The following is a 26,572-nucleotide window of genomic DNA, read 5'->3' as shown; positions in this document are numbered from 1 at the left end:
TCCCCTGAGAGGCACAGATTGTTCTGGTTCCAGGCAGGTTGGGGAGGTGGGGGGGGGGGGGGGGGGGGCAGCAGGATAAATGCACTTACTTAGAAGTTTTTTTTTATTATTATTATTGTGATTATGGATTTTTGGTTCCCCGCTGTCTGCAGTTCTGTGTCATTTCCAATCTACCTTCAGTTTCCCTTGGATTTATATATTTATTTTTTGGGGTTGGTTTCAGGTGCTTCTAGTTTATCAAACAATCAGCCCTGTGAGGTACGCTGGGTGTTTCCAGAAATTACATCACAAAAAATCATGCAATTAAAGTGTAAGGGAAAAAAAAACATAGCTGTTGCTTAATTTTGTATTTTAATTAACGACTTATTGTAAACGTAGACTTTTAAAATGGAGGCGCCTAAGCAAAGCCAGTAAACAAGTTTTTCTAACGAATTAATTTCACCTCTCTCCTCCTCCTCCTCCTCTTCCTCCTCCTCCTCCTCTTCCTCCTCCTCCTTGCCAGCCCAACCATCACCCTCCAGATTTTCTCTGTCCCCTTATTTTCTATTCCACTTCTTGATCTTTGCCCAACACATATGAGAAAAAGAACACTCCTGAAATAAAACTGGGGATGCTGGTACCCAGGACTACCCCTGGAACCCGCTTCAAGCCTTGATGCTGAGGATGCCGGCTGAGGACCCGGCGTGAAGTTGGCCGCTGTTGTCTCTTGTCCCATCCCAGCCCAGTTTGCTGCTGACGAGCCCCTCTTGGGTGTCCGCCAGGGACCTCCCCACTCCTGTCTGTGCCCTGATCTCAGCAAAGGACAGAGAGACAAACCGGGAGTGGCACTGACTGCCAAGGCAACAGTGAGAGGGTGGAGCCATGTGACACCCAGGGGGAGCCTGCAGGAACAAGGTGAGGAGACCTGGAGAGGGAGGCTTGGGCTATTGTGAAACCTAAGACACCTCTGGTTGCCTGGAAGAAGGAGGAGAAGGGGCACGGGAGGGAGAAAGAAGAGGCAGTCTGGAGCTAGGGAGAGAGAAACTGAAATTAGAAGGGTCTGCCCAGGCCACATCACAGCTGGGAGAAAGAACACATCCATCAGTCCCAGGCACCCACAGAGGGCTAGACCCAGGCTGCCACCATTGGCCACATGCCCCCATTGGTCTAGAGTTCTGCTCCTTCCCCCATAGAAACTTCCCGGCTTCAGGGGAAGAAGCAGACTGGCCTCTTTCAGCCTTGTTTCTGGTGGGGGGCTGAGGATCAGGAGCAGGGTGTCCCTGCTCTCGGCCTAGTCCTGCCATCCTGGAAAGGGTAGACACATCCCCGGATATTCTACCACAGGGAAGACCCCAGGAAGCTGCCTCTGCCACATGTGAAGAATGGATGCCGCTGGGTGTCTCCAAGTCCCTGTTCACTGGGGAGCACGCGGGCTCTCCTGTGACTCCAGAAGCTTGGCCAGTTGAGCAAGGGCAGGGTGTCCACCTGAGTGCCAGACAGGCACATGCCTCCTCCCTAAAGCTGTCATCTCCTAAGCTAATGCAGAGACACTGTAAAGGAACAGGTTTGCTTTACAGACTCTCTCCCAGGGCAGAATCCCACATTGGTCACTTTTACTTTGAGCATGAAGAGCTGTATAGGCGGGCTCAGCAAGGGCTGCTCCTGGCCTGCTCCCTCCCACCTCCTTACCCTCGCTTCTGACTTAAAGCCCAATCTGGGACCTCCCCCTGCCATTACAGCAGGTGGCCTCATGACCACATGGTGGAGGATGGGGACTCCTGAAGGCTCTAGAACACCTGGTGTCAGAATCCTGGCCCCCACTCACTAAGATTCCCAAGGAAAGGAAGGGGGGAGGAAGGAAGGACCACAGAGAGGAAGGGGCTGGATGCCCGTGTCATCGAGCACCGGTGGGAACCCAGACCCAAGCCCACGACAGATCCTGCTGGGTACAGCTTCAATCAGAAAGGAAAGCTCCCATCAAACATAGGCTGGGCAGGGATGTGGGCACTGAGATTAGGGATTTGGAAAACCATCTGAGGAACCTGGCCCTGGGAAGACAGCAGCAGGATTTAATACCTTATCCCAGCTGTCTGGTAAACACCCTGAACCATCCCCACACTCCGTTAGGCAGCCTCGGATCTTCAGGTGTGCCGGCAACGGGCAGGTAGAGACAGACGTGGGCAGAGACAGGAAGGGAGGCAGTGTGGGCTGGGGGAGGGGGCGGGGGTGGAGCTGGCCTGGGAGGGATCGGATGGGTGGCAGCCAAGCCAGACAGTCAGTGAGACAGCTGACAGGTGCAGGACAGTGGGACCCGGGAAGGAAACAGGCGAGCGGGGGTTCCGAATCCTCAGGGGTCTCACACACCCTGGGGGCTGAACATGGTGACAGGAAGGGTCAGCGTCTTGCGGGCAGAAGGCCTTGGCCTTCTAGCTTCTTGGGATACTTGGCTGAGGGCACGCACGGACCAGGCAACAGGCTCCCCCAAACCAAGCAGGACAAGGCTTCCAGGGCCTGCTGTGGTCAGACCGGACAGCAGTCTGTGTGTGTGCTTGCGAGTTACCCTGTCCCCAGCTCACACACACACATCCTATGTCAAAAAGAAAGCCAAATCACTCAAAATGGAGCTTCCTTCTAGTCTGGGCTGGGGCTGACTTGTGTTGAGAAGAGGCCACAGGGTGGGAACAGCCCTGTCGTCGCTCAGAGGGGCCTCACCTCTCCAGAGATGGGTTGGGGAGAGTTCAGAGCAGGCGAGTAGATAAAGAAGTGTCTGAAGGTCCTAGCAGCTTCCTGGGGTGGTGCGGGGCAAACCTCCTTAGCTCGGACCCCAGCACAGAGGTGGGACCTGAGAGAGTGGGCAGGTGCCTGCACAGAGGCCAGGTGCTCCTGGGGTCCTCCACCGCCAGACCCACGAGGGGCGCTGCACTAATCCTCTTTTCCCATTTCTGTCTGCTTAGGGATGTAATTAGAGTTTTGGTTGGAAATCCACCCAGAGTGTAACCCCCGACCTGACACCGTCGCTAAATCCTTGGGTACACACAGTACATCTCCTGACTCTCGGAGAATCGGAACCATTTCGAAACCTAAACAAGCGCCACTTTTAAATGTTCTCAACTCTGCTTTCAGCAGCACACTGTCAAATCTGCCCTGGCCTTGGCTGGGGCCAAGTTCAGGGCCTCCCTCTCTGTCCCTGAGATTAGAGATTTGGAAAAAATCCACCACCAGGGCCTCCTGTGTAGTCTACAGAGGAAAAGAAGGAGTTCCTGGCCTGTTGCGGAGCTGGGTTTGGAGTCCTTTGCCTTCTGCCCATTCTTTTAGCCCCGTGATCCCAAGAAATCCCATCCACAGTCCCCCGATCCAAAAGGATCGCCAGGAGACCCAGATGGAGAATTTTTTTGCTCCATTAATAACCACACAGAGCGCTGGCTCTGCCACTGGAGACCAGCCTCACCCTTGGGTATCTCCAACCGCCTGAGTCAACGCAGACCCCTCTCTTCCCCAGATGTGACCCTATAGGCCTAGAGGAACCACCAGGAGAGGCTGGAAGCCTGAGCCCTCCCTCCTCTGTCCCAGCGCCAAGTTCCCTGCAACCCACAAGCACAGTCCTGACACTCAGAGCTCCCGTGGTCTTATAGACAAGAGAATGAATCCCCACGGGTCTCCTGCAAGCATCTCTGTTCCAGCTTCTCTTCCAGACTCCTCCAGTCTCTCCACTCTGGCCCTGCCAGAATCAACAGTTTGAATCTTTGCATTAAACCACGCACACAACACCCAAACAAGGGAGACAGAACACACCGAGAAAACCTCACCAGACCTAGGGTTGGGGCTGGAAACTGGCGACACCGGCTCACCATTTCCCCCGCACCAGGCAGTCGGCCAGAAAACCCTGGGCAATACACACGGCGGACTCCGCCAGACATTAGAACACTTGTTCGGTTCCCTACCCTTTGGAAGCCGGGCCCCCAGTACATCGCTTTGGGCCATTGCTGCCGATAATTTTTCAGAGATAAACAAACCGGTTTGGATAAAACAAGATCCAACCTGAATTCTTCACCCAAAACTCAAAATGAAACTCTCCTATCACCCCTTTCGCTCCCTTCTCCGCCTACCTGTAACCATCATCCAGTTCCCTCAGATTCAGATGACTTGATTTTTTTTTTTTCTTTTAAAAATTCAGTCCTCTAGCTTTTGGATTCATGGACACGACACTGTCTGGGACCCCTGGGCTCAATAGGAAGGCATGCCGGGGGATTGAGAAAGTCCTGCCCCCGTTTCTCCGGGATGCCTGGGTTGGAAGGGAGAAGGAGAAGGTGAGACCTCAGCTGGGCTGGTTTCTGGCCTAGGTCTTTTTCCCTGGTTCCTTTTTGGCTCAAGGTCTCTCCTCCATGCTCCGAGGATCTCTTCAATCTTCAGCCCCTTTCAAGGGGATGGGTGTGAATGGGAGCAGAGCGGTTGGTCGACTTGCCCTCTCTAGGCACAGAGGGTAGGGTTGCTCAGTTACCCTTAGGGGTTCACCAGGTTAACAGAGGCCCGATGTCAGGACAAGAAGGAGGCCAAAGGGCCGAGAGGAAAGATGAAGCCCTGAGGTCTGTGGCCACGTGTCTCTCTCTGCCAGCTCTGTGTGTGACACGCCCTCCTACACCCAGACTCGTTCGTGCCTGACACACTCTCAGCCATCGCCCTGTCCCACCCAATCAGGCCCCCAAGTACCCTCCCGCTCCAGCCTCTCCGTGTGATACTGTCTGCTTTCTGCCCTGAGCTCGTCTGGAACCTCTGCCAGGGCTCCCGCCTCCCAAGTCCCCATCAGTGGGGTCTGCTCGGTCCCTGTAGCTAATTTACACCCGTCAGGGTTTAAAATAGCAGAGGCATAAATGAAAAGTCCAATTTCTTCAAATTTGCATTGTAAAACCATCCTTCAACTTCCTTGAAATAAATTTTACTATTTTATTAGTGCAAACAAAATGGTAATAAAACACTAATACAGCGTCTTGTATCCAGGGGAAGAGCTAAAATTAACATAGAGCGAGCAGTGTTTGCTATTACATTCAATTACCTTTTTACTTGAGATTTACATTCTCATCCCCTTAATCTCCATAGTAGTGGCTTCAAAATCATTCCTCCCAGGCTCTGCCCTTCCCAAGCCCCCACAGCTGGAAGCCAGGCCTCCTGCCCAGATGGCGCTCACCCCGGGCATGGAGCCTGCCCCTTTCTCCACAGCTGCCTCTTGTCACAGGGTACCACTTCTCTCCCCTGCTTGTAATTGTCTCATGTCTCAGCCTCTCAGTACTCAGCAAGTTCACACCAGAGGGCTCTGACACGAGACACATCCAGACACGTAGTGATCAATAAGCAGGTGCATGGGGCATGGGTTGGGGGCACTGCCCACCGAGCCTGCAAAGGCTCTCCCTGGTACCAGCTAGGGGCGGGACCTCCTGGGAGTCCTGGGGAAACTGGCATCTCTGGTTTGACAGGTTGTGGGAGAGGGTTGGCTGCATGGCACAGCTGCGGACTCCAGACAGTGGCAAGAAGCTCCAGCCATCCTGAAGTGGGAAGGGGTGACAGCTCCGTGGGGGCCAGCCCTCTCGCTCATTTTGGGAGGTGGCTGCCTGCCAGTGATGGAGATGGGGCTAGAACCACCTCACCTTCTCACCATCCAGTGCTCTTTCTTCAACAGAGGCAGTCCCTAAAACCAGTCACCCTTAAACACAGCCCCACCATCTGATCCCCCAGGAGGGTCCCTTTACTTCCCGCAACTAGAGGAAGCACCATTCCACGTCTGGAACTGGCCAGCCTCACCCTGAGCCGGTGGGAAAGATGATCATGTTTCCAAATGGCTCAAAGACTGGGTCCTAGTTCCAGATCCGTCACTGACTAGCTGTAGGGCCTGCGGCGCCAAGCAACCTCCCTCTGGGCCTCAGTTTCCCCACCTGTAAACCAGGACAATAACCTGTGGGCTGCCTTCTTCACAGCAAGGGTCATGATGATGGAACGATCACGCAGGTGCCTCTGAGCCCACCCGAGCCTCAGAAGCTCAGCTGGGAATCTGTTTCTGAGGACAGGACAAAGACCACAGGGTTGGGACCCCTATGAGGACCATGGAGAGGGGTGTCCAAGTCCTGGGCCAGGCCACCTCTGACCTCTGTGACTTTACCCTTCATCCTTTCTCTTACTGGTCAAACCACCGCATCATTCCCACAAAATCCTCTGATCTCATGCAGAAGGAAGAATCGTCATTCAGCCCTGGATTCGGCCACAGCACAGTCTCACTCAGGGCAGGCCTGGCAGGCGACCAAGTTATACGCGAAAAACAGATGGAAGACCCCGTTAATTTTACTCTGCCCAGCTACTACAACCAGGGGGAAAGAAGCGACACACAAAAACACAACCACACACACAAACATAATCTCATACACAACCACTTACACTCTTTTTCACACACAACCACACACCATCTCACACACAATCTCACATATACCATCTCATATAAAATCACATGCAAAACCACATACCACGTTATAATCACACACAATCCCATACACACCCACTCACACAATCCACATAAACTCACACAAATCTTATATACAGCCACTCACACAATCTCACAGCCACACACAATCTCACACACACTCTTATATACAATCACTCACGATCTCACACAATCACACAATTTCACACAAAATCTCACACACAGGCACACACAATCTTCCACACCATTTCACACTATGTCACAGCCACATACAATCTCACACACAGTCGCATACACAATCTCGCACAGTCTCATATACACTCACTCATACAATCTCACACATAATCATACAATTTCACACACAATCTCACACACTAACACACAATCTCACAGTCACACACCATCTCACACAATCTCACAATCACAATTTCACACAAAATCTCACACAAAGCACAATCTCACACACCATCAGACACTCTCACACACAACCACAATCACACACAATCTCACACACAATCAATCTCACACAGCATCTCCCACAAAAATCTCACAGTCTCACACAACCCCACACAAAATGTCACACACAAGCACACACTCGCACACAACCACACACAATCTCACACTCCATCTCACACAACCTCAAAAACAATCTCATACACAATCACTCTTACAATCTCAATCTTACACACAATCACACACATCCTCATACAATCTCATACAGAATCACACAATCTCACATGCAGTTTCACAATCACAGTCTCAAACACAGTCACTCACACAGTCTCAGACACAATCATATGCAAAACGATTTACACCCGAACACAATCTCACACACACAAAACAACACACGATCTCACACGCACCCATTCCCAACTCCCCTCTCCCGGTCTTTCTTCCTGAATCTGATTCCTAAAATGTATTCCAGTGGACACGAGGAGGAGAGAGCTCCCATCCAAAGTGTTCCAAGGCAAACGCGTCCTTGCTCCTGATCCACGTGAAATTCCAAGTCCCCTTGGCAGAGAGCCGCTTCTGGGTCGCTGGGAGGGAAGAATCTTCTTAAACCCCAGTGGAAGTACAAGCAAAGAGTGTTGACAGTTGGGCGTGACTGCCCAGAACACCAGGGACCTGCCTGGAGGTCTCTGCTCCCAGCCTGGCCGCTGGCTGCAGCCCCTTCTCCCTGGGCCCTGCATCCCACCTCCCATTACATCCTACCCCAGAGGTAGGCATCACGAATAGTTCTCCTGGCCTGTAAACAACAGGCCAAGACCCCCGCAAGAAGCGAAGGAATCACCTCCACGTGCTAAACGTAGGGAGTTTTCTTTGGTTCACGTTTATTTTTTCCTTCCCACTGGAGAAACAAAAGCGAGTTTGTTGGTTCAAACATTTCTTGGGCCTTGTCCGAGTCTTACCTTGTTTTTCTTTTCCTTTCTGTCTCCCCCCCAGCCCCACCCCGTCTTCCCTGCCTCCCCACCTTGAATAAATAAAGCACCCGAAGCTGGCACCGGCTGGTGAGGAAAGTACAAACTATCTCATAATTTTATAATTTTTTTTTTTTTTTTAGTACACTGGCCTAGGGTTTTGGGTAAAGGACAAAAGCTATTGTTGCACAGCACAACACGAAGGCTGAGTCACCGATACGCCTCAGCTTCTCGAGATCTCATAGGTTTCTGTGGCTGGCACAGCCGGTGAGCTCAGCGCCCTGCGGGGGCCGTGGGTGCAGGCGCCCTCTCGCCTGGCGCTGCCCCGCCCCCTCCCCCTTGCCAGAGCTCCCTGCCGGGCCGACACGTTGGCTTTGTTGGTTTTTAATCATAGGGGGGGAATTTAAATAAAATGTTGTGAAATAAAAAACAAATCACCGTAGTCCCACCACCCTAACACTATAATTTTCATTTTGGAGGATCACCTTTCAAGCCTTCTACAGAAGCATTTGGATTTTTATATAGTTTCTCTCGCAGCATTCACAACACTTGGCATTTGGTATATTTTTTCACTCATATAATAAACATTTTTCCGTGTTTTGAAACCATCCTTGGGATGATAATTTGTACAGGTGACACCTTATTTATTCCGTTGTGATATTCCTGGGCAGATCCTATGAAGTCAGAAGGGGAGACCTCTCTCGGAATTGAATCATTTATCGGCAAGATTCCAGCCAAAGTGGGGGCTTTGCCTGCGTGACCCCGATCACCTGGCCCTTGGGGATCTGGCCTGGGAATGCGTACCTGGAAGATGGGCAGAGGCTCCACCAACACCCCACCCACCCTGAGCCGGGCCACGAGTGCCCTGGCCCTTGTGCCCAGAGAGACACGGGTTCCAGCAAGAGCCCTCACCCTCACGGTGACCTTCACTCCACACAAACTGCACTTCCTCCTTATAAAGCGCCCTGGCAGCAAAAGGCCCACGACGACGCTCTGCTCTCCGTTTTTATATCTGAATATCTCAAAGCACTTAGCAAAGACTTTCATTTTCTCATTACCCCAAGGAGAGGAGGTCATTCGGGAAAATGGCACAAATATTCCCATTTGTCAAAAGCAAGAAGGAAGTGAGTTAAAAGGAAAATTCTACCACTTAACTGAGCAAAAGCTACCCAGGAGAGAACCCTAGGGTCTCGCCTGCCTCTCCATTCACCCAGTTTGCCTTCTCCAGTGCAGTTTCGGGCACCTCATTACCGAAAAGATGGCTCGGAGCCAAAACCAGGTTTCCATTTTGTCAAGAATCAATCCCTCCCTGGTGGTCCCAACTCAGGAGACCCTCCTACCTCGTCCAAAGTCTCAACCAAAACCATATTCTTTTATGGTTATAGTTATGTAAAATACATGTTTAATAAATAAATACAGTCACCAAACGGGGGAAAAACACTAGACAGAAATATACCAGATACTAAACAACGTCGTCTCATGATGGTTAAGTTAGGGGTGCATTTTTTTTCCCTTTGATCTATTTTCAAAAGCTGTTTAAAATATGGTTCTATTTTTCCAGTGCATAGGGAAAAGCGTGCATTTCAGAGTCAGATCAACCAGCGTTGGAACCCTAGCTCTCCATTAACGAGCTGGGTGAACTCAGGCAAGTGACTGAACCTCTCAGAGCCTCGTTTCCTGCCAGGTACGATGGGACTCGAACCACTGCTTGCCTTGTATCTTTCAATCCCACAGAAAGTCACAGCGCAGCATCTGACACACAGTCGGCCCTCAGTAAATGTCTGTTTCCTTTCTCTTTTAATAAAATGAAAATGTAAAATCAACTCAGCTTCCTTGCTGCCCCTTAAGGACAGAGGCAAGACCCTTCTCCTGCACCCCCTCTCCAACTTCATTCACATCCTTCACCCGTCTCTCCCTTCCCCTACTCGCCCCACCCCAACAAACCCCCAGCACACAGACCTCAGGATGCTGGCCCCCGCTCTCCTGTGACTCGCCTGAAGGGCGAGGAGGGGCCTCTTGGAGGAGAGAAGCTCCTCCTCCGACCTTCTCCACTAGCACAGGCCCAGGCCAGCTCCTCCAGGCAGCACACAGGCCTCGTGCAATGACTTGGAGTACACGCAGGGAGATCCCTGGGTTTGTGCCTTCTTGGCAGCCACCCTCTGGGAACAGGTGCCAGGCTGCAAAGGCCACCTGCTCCCGGAGGAGGGCAAGGGCCACACTCCTGTCTGCGAGGAGAGGCCAAGGAGAACCAAGATGGCACCAGTGCTTGGGAGTCAGCTCCTCCCCGGGCAGGCAGTCCAGGCCACAGCCCAGGGACTGCCACCTGAACGTCTTAACAGCTCAGCCCTGGGCATTGCAAGCCTTTCCCTGCTCCCTCGAGGGCTCTGTACTGGGCGGACACGTTTGCCTTGCTATTGGCAAACATGCTGCAACAGACTTGTGGTGGCCACAGCCTCTGGGCTGGGGCTTCAGCCTGGCCTTGGGGGTCTCTGGAGCTCAAACACAGGGAGCCCTCTGCCTTACTGCCTTCATGATGACAGATGGGGAGGGTGGAGTAGAGACAGTACTAGTAGCAACAATAGCTACCCCTTGTCACCACGTGCCAGGTGCCTTTCCAGTGTCATTTCATTTAATCCTCACAGCAACCCCATGGGATAGGTGCTATCATGAACCCTCTTTTACAAGTGAGAAAGCTGAGGCTCAGAAGAGTCCACAATATTCCAAAGTCAGAGTCCCAATAAGGAGAGACTAGGGATTTGAGCCGAGGACTTTACCACTATCCTCCCAGCATAGCTCCCAAAACAAGCAGACTCCACCAGCCTTTTCCAGAAAGAGGCCCCTGAGGGGCCTCCCTAGACAGTGGGGGCACAGACACCCCCCAGGAGCAGCTTGTAATTCTGCCAAAACAAGGGCATCTCCGTGCCTCTTGCCCTACAGGAATAGGACAGACGCTACCCCTCTATGGAGACAGGCTGGTCAGGCTAAAGAGTTGCTATGTCACAAATGAGGAGCATGCCTGGAGGGGTATCTGCAAGGAAGCGGCATTTCCCTCCCTGCAGCTCCTGGGAATAATTAAGTGGGGAGGTCTAGGGACACGGGGCCATTGGCGAGAGGGCCTGGTACTAGTAAGTATCTACTGACTAATGTACTGGTGTGGACACCGTGGAATGCAGAATGATGGCGGCAGGGCCCTTGGCATCCATGAACCCTCAACACTGCAAGCCTTCCTTACAAATCAGGGATAAGACCAACTTAAAATGGTGTACTCTTTCTTTTAAAATTAAAATAGGTCTCTAAGAGCAGGCTGGACATGGGGAGGACACCAGACAAAACCCCCACAGCATGAGCCACCGGCTCCCCAGCTGCCAGGGACAAGGTCCTGGGACCCAGCAGTAGGTCCCATAAAAGCTGGTGGAGTCCAGCAGGGTGGGGGCCGGGTGGGTCACCCGGGACAGACAGTCTCCAATCGTGCTGAGCACAGCACATCACTTCATTCAGGAACCCAGAGTAAAATGTACAGCTGGGTCTAGAGTTGATTCAGCCCTTAACTCGTTCGGGATCGCTGGCAGAGCCACCGAGGCGGCAAGGGGAGTGGGCCTGGTCACCTGGGGGAGGGGGCTGGGCCATCCCTGGGAGGGGGGCAGGCTGGGGCACAACCCCTGCTGATAATGTTTGATATGTGCAAAAAGAAATCATAATTCTTTGCAAAATCCCTCTCAAAACCAAACAAGCACCGGGAGTTGAGGGAGGGATGAGGGAGTGTGTGTTGGGTGGAGGGTGGGGGAAGCTTGTTTTCTACCCACTGCCAAATTCTCATTTACTGTCAGCTCCAATCCATTTGGAACTCACTGACTCAATTGCCTTTTCACGGGGAAAGGAGCCGGCACAATGCAGGGGACTTTTCAGCTTCACATTAGCACACAGGGCGCTGGGCAATGTCCGGGAATCAACGCACACAGCCCTCCCGGGACCACTGGCCACCCCCGCCTCCAGACAACCCAGCCACCCTGCCAGGGCCACATCTGCTCACCCCTGCTGTAATACTTTGGGTTTTACTTATTTATTTTTAACGGCTAGGCCGGTGGAGAAGTGTGTGTGTGTGTGTGCGTGTGCACGCGTGTGTGTGTACGTGTGCACATGGGCACACTTATATGTGCTGGGAGAGACAGAGGCTCTACCTCCCAAGAGGAAGGGCCTGGAAGAGTTCATTCCAGGGCAGTTCCAAGTCTTCCTTTTGCCCAAAGAAAGGAGGGATGGAAAGAAGAAATCCAAATCAGGTCTCCAGAAGGAAAGGATATGGGGGGTGGGGGTCACTGAAACTAAATCTGGAAAGGGTCGACTATGGATAAATCCACATTTGCTCGGAGAGCGTCCTGAAGAACTCCGCAGGCCCAAACACTCTTCAATAATCTTTATGAAAATAATATCGGCCGGTTGTGGTGGCTCACACCTGTAATCCTAGTGCATTGGGAGGCCTAGTGCTTTGGGAGTTCGAGACCAGCCTGACCAACATGGTGAAACCCCGTCTCTACTAAAAATATAAAATTAGCCTGGCGTGGTGACGCACACCTGTGATCCCAGCTACTCGGGAGGCTGAGGCAGGAGAACTGCTTGAACCTGGGAGGCGGAGGTTGCAAAAAGCCTAGATCGTGCCACTGCACTCCAGCCTGGGTGAAAAAGCAAGACTCTGTCTCAAAAAAAAAAAAAAATTTACAATTATAATCATCAAGATAGTAATGGTGGTCCCCATTTTTCAAGTGCTCACCCTGTGCCCTCACACTTCCAAGTGCTTTCCACGCCACCTCCGTTAATGACCACAAGAACCAAGCGAGGCGGCACTGCTGACTGTCTGCCCAATTCCACAGGAACAGAGAGGTAAGACCCAGGCCCAAGGTCATAAAGGTCCTAAGTGGGAAAAGAAGGGCTTAAACCCCGTTCTGCCTCACTTTGGACCGGCCATCTCGCCCTGCCCTGGGAGAGAGGAAACCTGTGGCAGAATCAAAAGAGAAGATGTCCTGGCACCACAGAGGTCTTGGCCTCGGGAGCCCTCACGACAGCTGGGTGTGCCCCTGCTCTCCATCTCTATCACTGTCCCATGGGGGCTCCTCCATTTAACCCAAGCTTGAGGGAAGCATCCCTCGGAGGGAAGCTTCCAACAGAACTTCCTACAATGATGGAAATGAACTGTCTGAGCTGCCCAGTGCAGGAGCTCTAGCCGCACGTGGCTATGGGGCAGCTGAAATGTGCCTCCTTCACAGAAGAACCAAATTTTAAATGTAATTTAAATTGCCATGTGGGCTAATGGCTACTGTATGAGATGGTACAGACCCCACACCCTCCAGCTATCTCCCTACCTCTTAGCCCAAGAGCTATTTTGTTTTCTTCTGTTTTTTTTTTTTTTTTTTTTTTTTTTTTGAGAGCGAGTCTCGCTCTGTTGCCCAGGCTGAAGTGCAGTGGCGTGATCTCAGTTCACTGCAACCTCCGCCATCCGGGTTCAAATAATTCTCCTACCTCAGCCTCCTGAGTAGCTGAGACTACAGGCGCCCACCACCACACCTGGCTAATTTTTTTGTATTTTCAGTAGAGATGGGGTTTTACCATGTTGGCCAGGTTGGTCTCGAACTCCTGACCTCAAGTGATCCACAAGCCTTGGTCTCCCAAAGTGCTGGTAGTACAAGTGTGAACCACTGCACCCGGCCCCAAGAGCTATTTTGGAAATAAAGCATCTAAAGACAGGAGCATGACCTGCCAGGAGGAGCCCCACCTCAGTCGGTAGGCCCTCTCCTCCACTCCTTCATGGCCTTTCAAAAATTACCAGTCAGCCTCCAACTTCTCGCCGCTAGCCTTCTTGCCTTCGTGACCTTACTTCCTAATTTAGGACGGCTTAGGACAGGCATTGAAGCCGGAGTGATCCGGTGGATGAAGAAGGACACTGCCGAAAAAATACCGCAATCCGCCAGCCAGCCGAGCCCTCATCTCCGAATGATCACCGCTCACGTCTTGACTGAGAGAGCCGTTCTGGATTTTCACGTCAGCCGATTCCGCCTTCATCCTCCTGAAGGCGTTCCTTCTTTTCCTCCTTCCCTCTCATTCTTTCCCTTTCTTTCTCTTTTCCTTATCCTTCTCCTTTCTTTCCTTCCTTCTCATCTTTTTCCTTCCTTTCTTCCTTCTTTCCTTTCCTTTCTCTTTCCTTCCCTCCCTCCCTTTCTTCATTTCTTTCTTAGAAAAAAGCATCCGTTTAATTAGATAAATCCTCCAAGCACGTGGCCTGGAGTTCGTCATGGAAATTAACCTGCTCCCAGATCTCAGATAGTGAAACAAGAACCGGAGTGTTTTGGCATAGCACAGTGAAATGGGAGAGGCCGATGGAGTTTCATACACCTCATCTTCCATAAGTGCCCCTCGCCCCTCCAGTGCCCCCCGCTTCACGGCCTCATGCCCTTGCTTCCTTAGGTCACTGCCTCCACCCCACCTCTGCCTCTTCTCCTGGCTCTGCCCCGCCTGTCTCCTGGCCCTCTACCCAGGCCGGGGCAGCACTCACCCCTGGGCCAGGTGGGAAACCTCAGCTCCATCCATGTTAGGGGCTAAAGGGACAACCGTGGTCCTCTGCCCCTTGGCTAAGCCCCGAGCCTCCATTATTAGTTCAGGCCAAGACCAACTGAGGCTCAGCCCACGCTGGCTGCTTCATCCTCATCCTGTGCCCCTGCTATGTGTTGCTCACTGGCTGTGTGCGTTCCGTGAAATAAAGCTCAAAGTGGAACCTCAGCAAATGTCAGCTGGGATCCTCTCATCTAATCCTCATGGTTCATGTGGCGGGAATTCCAAGTCCCATTTTACAGATGCAGAAACAAAGGATTCGAGGAATGAATCTGTCCAAGTGGGGGAAACATAATTCGCCTTCAGCTCAGCCTGGCTCCTAATCCCACGCACTGGTCCCTCTGCCAGCCACACAGCCTCCATCTGCAAGGCACCTTCATGGGCACGACTCTGGGATCGCCAATACCCAGAATTCAGCTCACACAGGCAGAGGCCACCGGCGCCTTGGGCCAGTTTCCAGGATTTGCCCTCACCCTACCCCCCACCTTGGCCTTCTGTCCCAAACAGCTCCCATCATGACCCGCCTCACCCCCCCGAGCTCCAGGAACACTTGGTCTGGCCAGTGTGGGAAAAAGAGAACAACGGCCCCTGCCCCGCTGGAGGGACTGACTTCACATGTGGGCAGCGTCTTCATTCTCATCCCCTCCGGACCCAGCAGCAAAAATACCAGGAGGACCCCAGGCAGGCCAGAGAGGTAAAAGACAAAACGCAGAATTTCTATGCAATACCACGTCACCCTGCGCGTGGCATAGGGGCCCAGCTCCAGACAGACAGAGAGCAAGCTCTCCCGGTTCCCCTCTCCACAGCAATCCCTGATAAGCCGCAAGTGCTTCTGTGTCCTCTCCGGCATGGGTCTGTAACACACACAGACATTTGGTCCTAACATTTCATATGTCTTAGCTCATGTAACTCTCACATCAGCCCCGTGAGGTAGGTACAGTTATGCCCATTTCACAGATGAGGCACAGGCCAGTTAAGTCACTGACGGAATGTCACATGATTTTGATCCCCAGCTAACTCGCTCCAGAATGCACCATCTACACTATATACAGCTCCTCAAATGAACCTGTTGGCTCCAGAGGCACAAAACAGCAAAGCACACCCCATAACCTGAATGTGATCCCTCATTCTGCCTGAAAGGCAGCCCCCAAATTCAGCCCCAAGTTTCCAATGATAACAGAACCAACCTACAACCTGATACAAAAATGTAACCCCAGCACCACCCGCGACACCCAGGTCCATGGCTTTCTGGAATGGAATCCACAGGGGTCCCCTTTGAGACTGATACCATATGACATAAAAACTGGCTCCCCTGACCTTGGGGACACTTTGCGCTTGGCGATGCCAACCATGATGAATTCTTCATTACGTTTAATTACTTTCAAGGGACTTTCATAGCTAAGAGTCCGGCCAACCATTAGGACAACACTCTGAGGGTGGTAGGGTCAGAGGCCATTTGACAAGAGAGGAAACTGAGGCCCAGAAAGGTAAAATGACTCACCTAAGGCCACACAGTGATTTACTGCAGAGCCAGAACTAGAACAGGGTCCCCAGACGCATAGCCTATCAGGCCACGCCTCACAAGACCTTAAGTGTGGGGCTCGCAGAAGGGTAGGGGAGTGGACAGTTAGACCTGAGTGGAGCTTGGGGCCACCCGTGTCTCACCCTGTCCCCTAAACCCCAGCCAGAGATTCTGGGGCCTGACCCATGGCCTCCCCAAGGATCAGATTTCCCCGAAGTTCCCGAAGGAGCTGTGGGGACGAGTGGGCCCGGAAATGGCCCTCACATAGCGAGCTGCACAGCTGAGCTCCCTGGGGGCGAGGGGGGCGGGCGGAGCTGGAGACGCTGGCACAGCCCTCATGGGTACTCTGCCAGCAATTAGTGCTGGGGAAGGGTGCCAGCCTGGCAGAGCTCATTCCCCCACCCCTTCTTCTCATTTACACACGCGCACGATCACACACACACACACGCGCGCACACACACACGCTCACCCACCCAGAGACCAGCAGAAAAGAGGCAGCGAGGCTTCCTTTCGGTAAATCTCATCAGCAAGGCACACGCAGGGCATGCAATTTGGCCATTACTGCTCTTAAACAACAGAAAAGCAGAATCCACCCGCCATTAACCCATCCCCCCCGGGCTCTCCCCTCAGGCTTCCCACGGCTCAGGCACCAGCCTTCACCTCTGACTCCCACACATCCCCTTTAAAAGCTCCCCAGAAGTCATTTTCCAAAAGAAACACAGAGTTAAAAAAAATTTTTTTTTTTACACTGTGATAAGTCCAACCTGAATCGTGCTATTCTCCATGCAGACGTCTCTCCACAGAGCAAACTATCCAAGGCTGGAACATGACCTTGGCTAAGACCCTTGCTCAAACATCCTAGAATCATCAGCTGGATATGGGCATGTTCTTATCCAGAACATCCCCTTATGCATGCCCAAGAGCTCTGCCATTAAGGGGATGCATCCATTACCATGGATAGGGGAACTGGGAAACTGGGAGAGCTGCCTTTGGCCTGGCGTGGGGCATCGCTACCTGAGCAGGTGGGGTTCTTCACAGAGCAACCTGAGTGCTAGCCCCCATCCACCTATGGGGTCCCCTGGGTGACAGTTTGACAGCACTCTCCTCTCCCAGTACAGAGGCAGGCAGGTGGGAGTGGTGGTGGGGACCACTTGCCTCCTCTCTCCTGCCCCCCTGCCTCATCCTGGAGAATTGGAAAGAAGCCTACCAGAGCAGGGGGCTCTAGAGAGTCCTTAGACTGGGCTTATAAGACCTGCAAAACCCCTCAAAGTATAAGCAATATTTATGCTTATGAGATTTTTTTTATTAAGAGGATTCTCAAAGGGGGCACATGGACTCAAAAGAAGGGAAGAAGCACAGCCCAGAGACCCCCCAACCCGGGCTCAGCAGTGCCTCACACCCAGGTGGCCAAGGATGGAGCGGGCGGAGACCACAGGCAGGACTCCAGTCGTCCTGGCAGCAAGCATCCCTGATCGCTGCCTCCTCACCCGGGAGCTGCCCTGGCCTCATCCTCGCTTTGCCTGGAAGCTGGTCACTAGGAGGGCTGGCCTGGGAGCTGTGCCATGCCCTGGGCCAGCGCCCTCCCTCCTGTGAGCCAGGGCTGCCTGCCCAGCCAGCAGAGGCATCGCACAGCGGAGCCCACCAGCGGGGACGGAGGGGAAGCCAGCAGCCGCTGCAGCTCTGGAGAACCTTACAGATCCTATTAGCCACCTAGTGTCCAGAGCTGTCCCTCCTGCTTCCCAGAGCGGCCACTTCGGGGGAGCCCAAGGGGACAGCAAGGGGAAGCCTGGGGTGGGACAAGCCTTCTCTAACCCTACCCCTACGTGGGTCTTCTCCAGGGACTTGAGGCCAGGGGACAGGAGCCAAGCTGTTTGAGGACATGACACCCAGGAGAAAGCAAAAACCCTGTGGTCCCTGCCCACACCCCCCACCCAAGGCAGGGCTGTTCCCATCACCTCGGCTCCTTGCCCTGAGCAAGGCCCCCTATCTTTGAGATGTGTCATCTCAGACAACCCATTCCACCTGAGACATCTTGGGGTCCCCCCATCCCAGCCTCCAGGCCTCCTGCTGAGCCTCCCAAACCTTGGGCCTGCCACTTCCCCAGGGCCTGTGCCCCCCGCCACCCCCTCCTCTGCTGGCTCTTTTCTCTGTGTCCTCAAGACTCCTCTCACCTTGAGAAGTGTTAGGATTACCCAGCATTTACACTCAATGCGCTTCCTTATTCCTTAAGACTTATTAAGAATGATAATGAGTTCCGAAGGAGCGACGCGTCCCTGTCTCTCTCTCTCTCTCCTCTCTCTCTCTTTCTCTCTCTCTCTCTCCCCCCCCACCTTCACTCTCTTTCTCTACGTGTGTTTTCCACCAAAGACACATAGGACAAATCCAGACCAAAAGGGAAAAAAATTCCAACAATATGGAAGAAGGGCACTTGAGAATTTCTATTCAATAAACCCATCTCTCTTCTTCCTTCTCCCTGGTTGTCCTCAATTATTCCAATGAAGAAAAAAAAAAAAAAAACTCCCCCTTCCCTTCACACTATCCAGGCCACCCCTCACTCTGCCGGACTTTGAACAGGGGGAACAGGAGAAGGGCCCAGCTTGCCTGCAAAACCTTGTTAACGTGCAGCTCTTAAACGCTTGATTAATTTTTGCAGAATTTACGACAGGCTTTAGCTTTTTCTCCCCAAGCTGTGGCCTCAGAGCCGCAGCAACTTAACTTGGTGAACTTGAGGGGGGCCAAGGTGGGGGTGCCCCCCTCCCCCAGTGGCCTCCTGCTGCTGGCACCCAAGGCAGCCCTGCAACCGAAGGGAGCCATGCTGATGCCACCGCCCAGGCAGGAGACAGACCCACTCGCAGAGCGGCGTGGCACCCAGAGGAGAGATCACCAGGCAGCCAGAACCACGGCTGACTTTTGGCCGTCTGGGACTTTTTAATTTCAAAATAAGAAAGCCAGTAGAAAGTGGGCAGAGAAGAAACCAACCTGGGGCGCTGGCAATGATGCCTCCAGCCTGCACCCTCCCAACCACGCCACGTATCCCGGGCACAGGGGCCGGCCTTATCGGTCTGCCGGGCTGCCCTTCAGAGAAAGGGAAGAACAGATCCTAATGAAATTACGGTTTTTAAAATGTCTATAAATTAAATCTCTCTCCTCTCTCTGTGAATCTCCCCCTGAGCTCCCTCTCCTCTACCAGGCTTGTTTGCCTCTCTCCGGTTCCCTCTGCTCATGTCTGTTTTTCTGATATAGACATCAAGAGGTTACGGGCTCAATTACAACTCCGCTGGAGTCTCAGCATCAGACTGGCTCGGCCTTCTCTTCTCCTCTTCGGAAACAAGATACCAAATAAATCTCTCTTCTTTATATTTTTATTTTCAATGCCAAAAGCCTAAAGATTCATTCCGTGGCCTTTTTGAACTTCGTTCAGATGGTGAGGGAATATTCTTTTTGATTGTGCCTGAGTACAACATAAATGCTTCTCTCCTTATCTCGTTCCCCCCTTGTAAGGACACACACAAAAACCTTGGCTATGCATGAAATTTTAAAAAGGGGGACAGGATAGTATAAATGTGCTTAATGTATGTGTATGAGAGGGGGCGAGCGAGCCCTGGAGAACATTAGTAGGAGAACATTAGTAGGACATCTAGCACATTCTAAAGTTTAGGGGGGACATCATGAGGATTCTTATCAGCAAAGGTCCATTTGTAAAGGGCAGATCATAAAAGGTGATTTTTTAAAAGAAAAAAAATTGCTTCTACCTTCCCTAATACTGCCACGAGATACAGAAGAGGAGATGTGCCGTCTATATAATTTTACATCCGAAAAGGCCCTGTTCCCATCAAAAAAAGAAAAAAAAAAGTTAAAAAATCCAAGTCTTAGTCAATCATCAGAGCTGTTGATTCCTGAGAAGAAGAAACCAGCTTTGAGTTGTAGGTCTAAGGGGAAAAGCAAAACAAAAACAAAAACCCCACTATACTTCTGGAAATATTAACTAGTGGGGATTCCAAAAGCTACTTTTCCTGGAAAAAGCACTTGAGACAAAGGTCGGAGAAAGCGGAAGCTGAAGGTGAATCAAAAAGAAAAACTTTGTCTTTCCAATTAACTAGACTGGGAAAAAGAAGGGAGGTGGGAGAACACATTACTACCAACTCATTAATTCTTTCCTGTAAACAATTTAATTAAATTCTGCTAAATACAGGAGAAATACTCATTTTGGAGTGCTTCCCCCCAAGCTCAAAAGCAAATTCCTCCAGGTTCCTCCCCCCAGTGTGAACACCTCCCTTGTTTCCAAGCTACACAACCTTTCAGTGGGTTTCCAGCCCAGGCGTGGACTGCACTGCTCAGGGCTGCGAGAATGACAGCCTCATATGTCTGAAAGCTGACACTTCAGCTTTGAAAAGAAATGGGGGAAAATAAGCTGTTGACTTCTTGGTTAAAGTATTTTCTTGTTCTACTCATGTTCTTATGTCACTAGGCTAAAAAAAGAGAGAGAGAAAGAGGGAGAGAGAGAGAGAGAGAGAGAGAGAGAAGAGAGAGATATGACTTTCCTTGAATGATCTGTTTAACCTAAGCCAGAGGAAAAAAAAGAAAGTCATTAATTACTTATGTGAGCTATTGCTTCAGAAAGACAATAAACCTGCCCGGTCGCCATGGATATGACATATTTGCTCTGAAAACAACACAATAATTAGCAAAGGGGAAAGATACAAGGAGAATATGCAAACTCCTGAGTTTAAAGCCACAGTGCTCTTTTCTACTCGTAAGCCTCTGTTCTGTTTGCAATCCAAATCAAACAAATTTCAAAAATATAGCAAAGAGGGAAATAATAGGAATGGTTCCTCTCGCCTCTGAGCTGAGAAGCAACAACCACTCTACCTACTCCCCTCCAATATAAAATAATATAAAAGAGAACCAGGGTGGCAGAAGGAAAAAAAAAACAACAAAACTCAAGTATTGCCTGTTTTATTTCCTATAGCAGGGGTGGAGTCAGGGTTTTTTTTTTTTAAGTGTGCTCTTATTTAGCATTGGACCTTCTGGCCAGATATAAATTTATTTATGAAAGCCAAATGCTCTGTGCCTGCCCCCCCCCCCAACACACAGACAAAGTAAATGGAAATGTGAAGGGGTGGGGTTGGGGGGGGTGTCCAGTTGAAAAAGTAAAGCAGTATATTCAGAAAGCACCATCTCTATGGAAGGGCATCCACTCCCCCTATCTCCAAGAAAATGGAACCCCTGCCTTACTTTAATATTAAAAATGCATTAAATGGTTCTACCTACAACTTAGTCCCAAAGGATCATTAGGAAATGCAATCGCATTGTATCATATCTGTCAGCATGATAAATATCTGAGTCAGAGTCAGTTTGCAATTTTTCAGTGTCACAAAACAAGATAATTTTTTCCTGCCTTCCTTTCTTAATCCGCTGCAACGCCTCCCCACCCCCTGCCCCAACCAGTCACAGATCTATAGAAAAATACCTGGGCAGAGGAGAAAAGGAGAAAAAGTTGATGTCCTCTAACATACCAGACAGAGGTTATTGATATCCTCCCCAAAAGCAGGCAAAATTGAACTTTAAAATATTTGGGTCACAATTTTCCCCAAAAAATAAATAAATAAAGCACTCCAGTAAGTTTGACTAAAAACTCCTTTTCCCCTCTTCCCAGAGGCTAATTTTCCTAAAACAGATGGTCAGGATCTAAAAGAGAAGCAAATATACCTCAACCCCCACAGGCAGAGAAATCTAACTTTGAACTTCTTTTAAATTAAAAAGGGGTGGGGGGCAAGATAAACTATTAATAAGTGTGAAAAAAATTAGCTGAGCTACAAGTTTTGTTTTTCTTATTAAAATTATTTAAACACAAGGGAAGCAGATATATAAGGGAGTTTCATATTTAACTGACTTTCTTATTTTTTTTTAAACAATAGCTTTTTTTTAAGATTGGACTCTTTGATCTTGAAAGAATTTTGCTCTTATATGATGGGGGGGAAGGGGGTGGTGGTGAAATGATCTGTTTTAAATGATGATGCAACTTAGAGATCAAAGCCTTCGCTTTCTTCTAGCCATAATAAGCTGTACTTGCCACAAAGCGTAAGGCTCCCGGGCTGGGCTCCTCTCCTTCGTAAGAAGGAAATAAAATGCGCCGAGACTCAGAGCAAGACTCCAAGTCTCGGCAAGGTGCAAAGTCTAAAAAACAAACAAACAAGGCAAGGGGAATAAAAGAGGAAGGCACTGCCCCTTTAAACGTTTTAGTGCATATGGAGTTTGATTTCTGAAAGAGATCAGTTTAACATCTCCATAGAAACCAGCAACAGATTATCATCAACAGAATAAATAACTAGTCTAATAAATTAAACAGGAGGCATAAGATCGCTGGAAACCTGATTACTGAAGTTCAACAATATTCCCCATAAACTCTCCTTAACCGCCTCTAAGGTGGCTAACAAGAAGGGGGTTGGGGGGGCGGCGATCTCTCCAATTCGCCGGACTCTAGGGATAGAGATGGTGGCTGCCGCCTGGAAAGGAGAAGTTCTCTACTCTGCCCTGGAGAGGGTCCGAGAGCTCCCGCGAGGGGCACACCCTAAAAACCGAAGTTTGGGAAGTGGAAAAGCGGCTGGGGGTCGGGGGAGGTGGCGCGGGTCGCCGGAGATTGCGCGGGTAGCGACGCCCGCCCGGGACGCACCGCCTGATCGCCACCAGGACGCAAACCCGGCGCTTTGCGCTCGGGCGCCGAACGGCCCAGCGCCCCCTCCGGGCACGTGGAGCGCAGCCCCGGCGCAGCCCCGGGGGACCAACTACCCCCCTCCCCATGCCCGGCGCAGCTGCTCCTGCTCAGCCAGGACAGCTCCCTTTAGGACGGCGACGTGTGTGTGTGCGTGTGTGTATGTGTGTGCGCGCGTGTGTGTGTGTATACGCGCGCGCGTCGTGGGTTGGGCGGGGGGACAACAAGATTATCCGGCGATCTGCTTTCCAGTCCCCTCGTGCGCTCTCACCGCGCGCCTGTACCAGCTCGGAGACGTCCTAAATTTACTAACTTTGCCCAGCGACTACCAGGGCCTTTACCCCCTCGCCACCCCCTGAACGTACCGGGTGTTGGCGGGACAACCACGCACAGTGAGGGCCGCGCCCCCACACTCCACTCGGGTATAAACGCACACCCCGCCCCGTGGCCCAGTGATCCAGGTTTGGGGGAGCTCCATACCCAGGAGGGGCGCTACTGCCGCTTTCCCGATGGGCACGCACCCGCACCCACACCGTAGCCAGCGTGGCTGGAAGGAGGTCCTCGCCGCGCCCAGAGCCGGCTTTCCAAGCTGAGGCTGGGGCAGAGGAACTTGTGTGGAGGAAGAGGAGGCTCCCTGCCTCCCTCAGCGCTCCACTAGCCTCCCCCAACTCCGGACCCGGGTCGGGGATGACTTAGAAGAAGAATCTGCGCCCACCCCTTAGAGAAAAATCTATTATTATTATCTTAATCTACGCCCCCAAAGTGTCCCTCCAGCCGTGATTGACGGCGCATACACCTGTTCCCTTCGCGGAGGCGCTTCCAGCGCCGGGGACAGACATTCACCCAAATGCTCCGCAGCGGCCCAGCAACCAACCGCCCGCCCGCGCCCGGCCAGCCCCCGCCAGCGGCCCCAGTGCGCCTCTGCCCGCACCTCACCACCCCGGCGGCCGCCCCCTCCCCTTCCAGGCCCGGCTGCCCGGCCCGCTAGCTCCCGGCAGTGCTGGCTTCGGAAAGAGAGAGAAAGAACAGAAAGCAAAACTTCCTGGCGGCCGACGGCCATCAGCTGCACATTCTGCAAATGCCACCGAGTAAAAATAAACCGGCCGCCGCTCCGCCTGGCCGGCTCACCCCGGGCGCACGAATCGGCCCCCTGCCCCGGGAGCTCCCTGACTCGGTCTGGCCCGATCCCCCATTCCCGCGCGTCCCCTGAAGCCCCGCTCCCCGACGCTCCTCCGTCAGTCACCATGCTCTCCTTTGCCGTTAAGCCGGACCCCAAGTGACCGGGGAACCGGCTATCTCCTTTTGGTGTTCCCTGCGCCCCCACAAACTACTTTTTTCTCTGTCCTTCACCAGGTGCCTATTTCAGCCCTGTGCCCTTGGATTCAGGGCTCCTTCTCCCCAGTTGTTGAGCCCCGAGGTCACCCTCAGGCCACCCTGGGGGAACAGACCCCGCCCGACCCTCTCTCACGCTGCAAAGCCCCCCCGGAGCGCACCGCTCCACCAGGCTGCTAGCCCGCCAGTCCCCGGGCGCAACTTCTCTCCCGGCGCACACAACAGCCGGCAACAACTCGCCCGAACTTTCCCCGGGACCCGGGTGGGCTCCGGCCGACAGCCGGGCGGCTCTGGGCCGGCGCCCCGGTTCCCCGTGCCCTGTGTTGCCAGCCTTTCACCCTGGGAGGCAGGGGGTGGGGTGGGGAAGGGAGTGAGGAACGCCACTTGCCGCGCCTGGAGCAGCGCACTTAAGATAAACTTCCCAGGCACAGATGAAAAGGGGGGCGCCGCTCCCCCATCTAAGAAATATCTTGCCTTCGATTTCCTATCGGGGATACCCTTTGGCACCCCGCATCTAAGTGAACACTGCCTACCTCTGCGGGCAGCACCTACACCCGGTATCCGGGCAGAAGAGCCGCCTGGAGAGGTTCCCCACCCACCCCTTCCCATGGGCAAAGTCTTGCAAAGTCACCCCAGGCACCCCTCACCCCTGCCTCCTTCTCTGCCCTGGAGAGCGCACGACCCCTCTGCTGCTGGGGGGTGGGGTGGGGGTGTAGGGAGAAGGAGTGATTACCCGGTATTGGCGAGCACCTGCCCCCCTCAGGAGCCCACAGCGCGGGGGGCGCCCCCACCCTATTTGCAAAGTCCTGCACTCGCGCCTGGCACCTCCCTCTCTTCTCCCTTACCCCGCCGCCCCCTCAGTTGGAGTAAGTGACCCCCAGGAGGAGCAGCCCTCCCCTCCCCCGGAGCCGCGCGCCGGGCATTTCCCTGGCCACGGCGGGCAACGCGCCGCCCTGCGCCTGGGTGCCAGCCCTCCGTGCCCCCTGCCTCCGCACGGCCGGAGTTGGGTGGCAGCCGCCGATCGCAGGCTGGCTTGCTGGCTCTCTCGCTCGCTCGCTCGCTCGCTCGCCCGCTGCCTGCTGCAAGCGGCAGCCCGGGGGTTGGGGGGGTGCACCGGGACAGGGGGAGCGACGGGGAGGCGCCCCGGGAGGCCCGCGGAGCTGGGGGGCGTGGGGGGGCAGCGGCAGAGGGAGCGCCGAGTCTCTTACCTGCACTTGGGGCGGCTTTGGGTGACTTTCCAAGTCCGGGGGAAAAATGTGTGTGTGTTTGGGATGGAGCGCCGCGGGCGCGCATGCGCTGCCCAAAGTTGCCGGATCCCGGATTTTTCGCTCCCAGTCGCCGCTCTCGCCCGCTGTGATTATGGAATTCTCCGCGGCCGAGCGGGCGCCTGGGTGGCATGCAAAACCCGGGCCGGATCTCAGGGCCGGGTTCCGCTCCACCCTCACACCCCCAGACCTGCCCCTCCCGGATCCTTCCCACCCACCGCCCGGGCTGAGGTCAGCGTGCGCGTGCGGTGAGTAGCTGCCTGCGGAGCAGCATCTGAGCACTCGGCCCCCTTTTGCAGCTCCAGAGGCTTCTACACCCCCTAACTGAGTTAAGTTGAGGCTATGGGAAAAGAGAGAAGGGATGTTGGGACGGGGGGCGTTACTTTCCACCTGTTCTGAACCTGGAGAGAGCCCGAGTTTGGTTCCCCCTTTCCACAGAAGAACTGGCTCTTTTTTGCAAGTTAGAGTGTTGGAACTGTGGAACCCAAAGAAACGAAATGTTCTCACTGTTTGATATCTGCTTTGCACTTATTCTTTGCAAGGGAGTTTTTCGTTCAATCTACTGTGCAAGAAATATATCCTTAAGTGAGCAACATAGGCCGTGCAGAATGAACCTTACATGGAGGGGCTGGGGGGCAGATAATACACATTAAAACAAGTGGATAATGTTATTTCAGAGAGTGAAAGTATCCATGAAGAAAATAAAGTAAAGCAATAGGTTAAAGAGTGTCTTGAGGGCCAGCGTCGTGGTTTACGCCTGTAATCCCAGCACTTAGGGAGGCCGAGGCAGGAGGATCTGTTGAGCCCAGGTGTTCGAGACCAGCTTGGGCAACATAGCCAGACCTCGTCTCTGACAAAACAAAACAAAACAACAGTGTCTTGGGATAGCTAATCCCCCTGCCCCCAGATGATGGGGGAAGAGTCTTTTGAGGGGCACTTTCATACTCTATTGAAGAAACCTCCTTTTCTCCCATACCCAGCTTTCCCTTTTCCCGATTGGTTTGAAGTGGCCACACCAGCTGAGCCTAGTGGTCAGCTTCAGTGCTAGGGCCCTGTAGCTCTTGTCTTGCCTTTCCCAGCAAGCGCACCCCTCATTCCAGGCCTGACCTACTTTTCCCTTTAGCATAAAGGTGGGATGGAAATGTTGAGAGGCATGAAAGAAAGTGAAAACACCCAGATGATGAGATAGGTGAGAAACTGACCGTAACAATAAATGAAATAGATCAATGATTGGTGGAATCAATGAATATAAATTCAAAGTATGACCCACAGCTTCAAGCCCTG

At 52.6% G+C, this 26,572-nt stretch overlaps 1 protein-coding gene across 1 annotated transcript in view; it reads right to left on the bottom strand.

Annotated features, from left to right (window-relative positions):
* CASZ1 (castor zinc finger 1) overlaps positions 1 to 25,316 on the bottom strand; it is a 166,970-nt gene extending 141,654 nt beyond the window's left edge. Inside the window, exon 1 of the mRNA XM_030941700.1 lies at positions 25,232 to 25,316. The gene's annotated coding sequence lies outside the window, so the exon portion shown is untranslated. The remainder of the gene's footprint in view (positions 1 to 25,231) is intronic.
* Between the last annotated feature and the right edge of the window lie 1,256 nt (positions 25,317 to 26,572).

The sequence above is a fragment of the Rhinopithecus roxellana genome, chromosome 12 (assembly GCF_007565055.1).
Source record: "Rhinopithecus roxellana isolate Shanxi Qingling chromosome 12, ASM756505v1, whole genome shotgun sequence".
NCBI classification, from domain to species: Eukaryota; Metazoa; Chordata; class Mammalia; order Primates; family Cercopithecidae; genus Rhinopithecus; species Rhinopithecus roxellana.
Note: the sequence above shows the minus strand (reverse complement) of the source record. Positions and strands in the feature narration are given on the sequence as shown.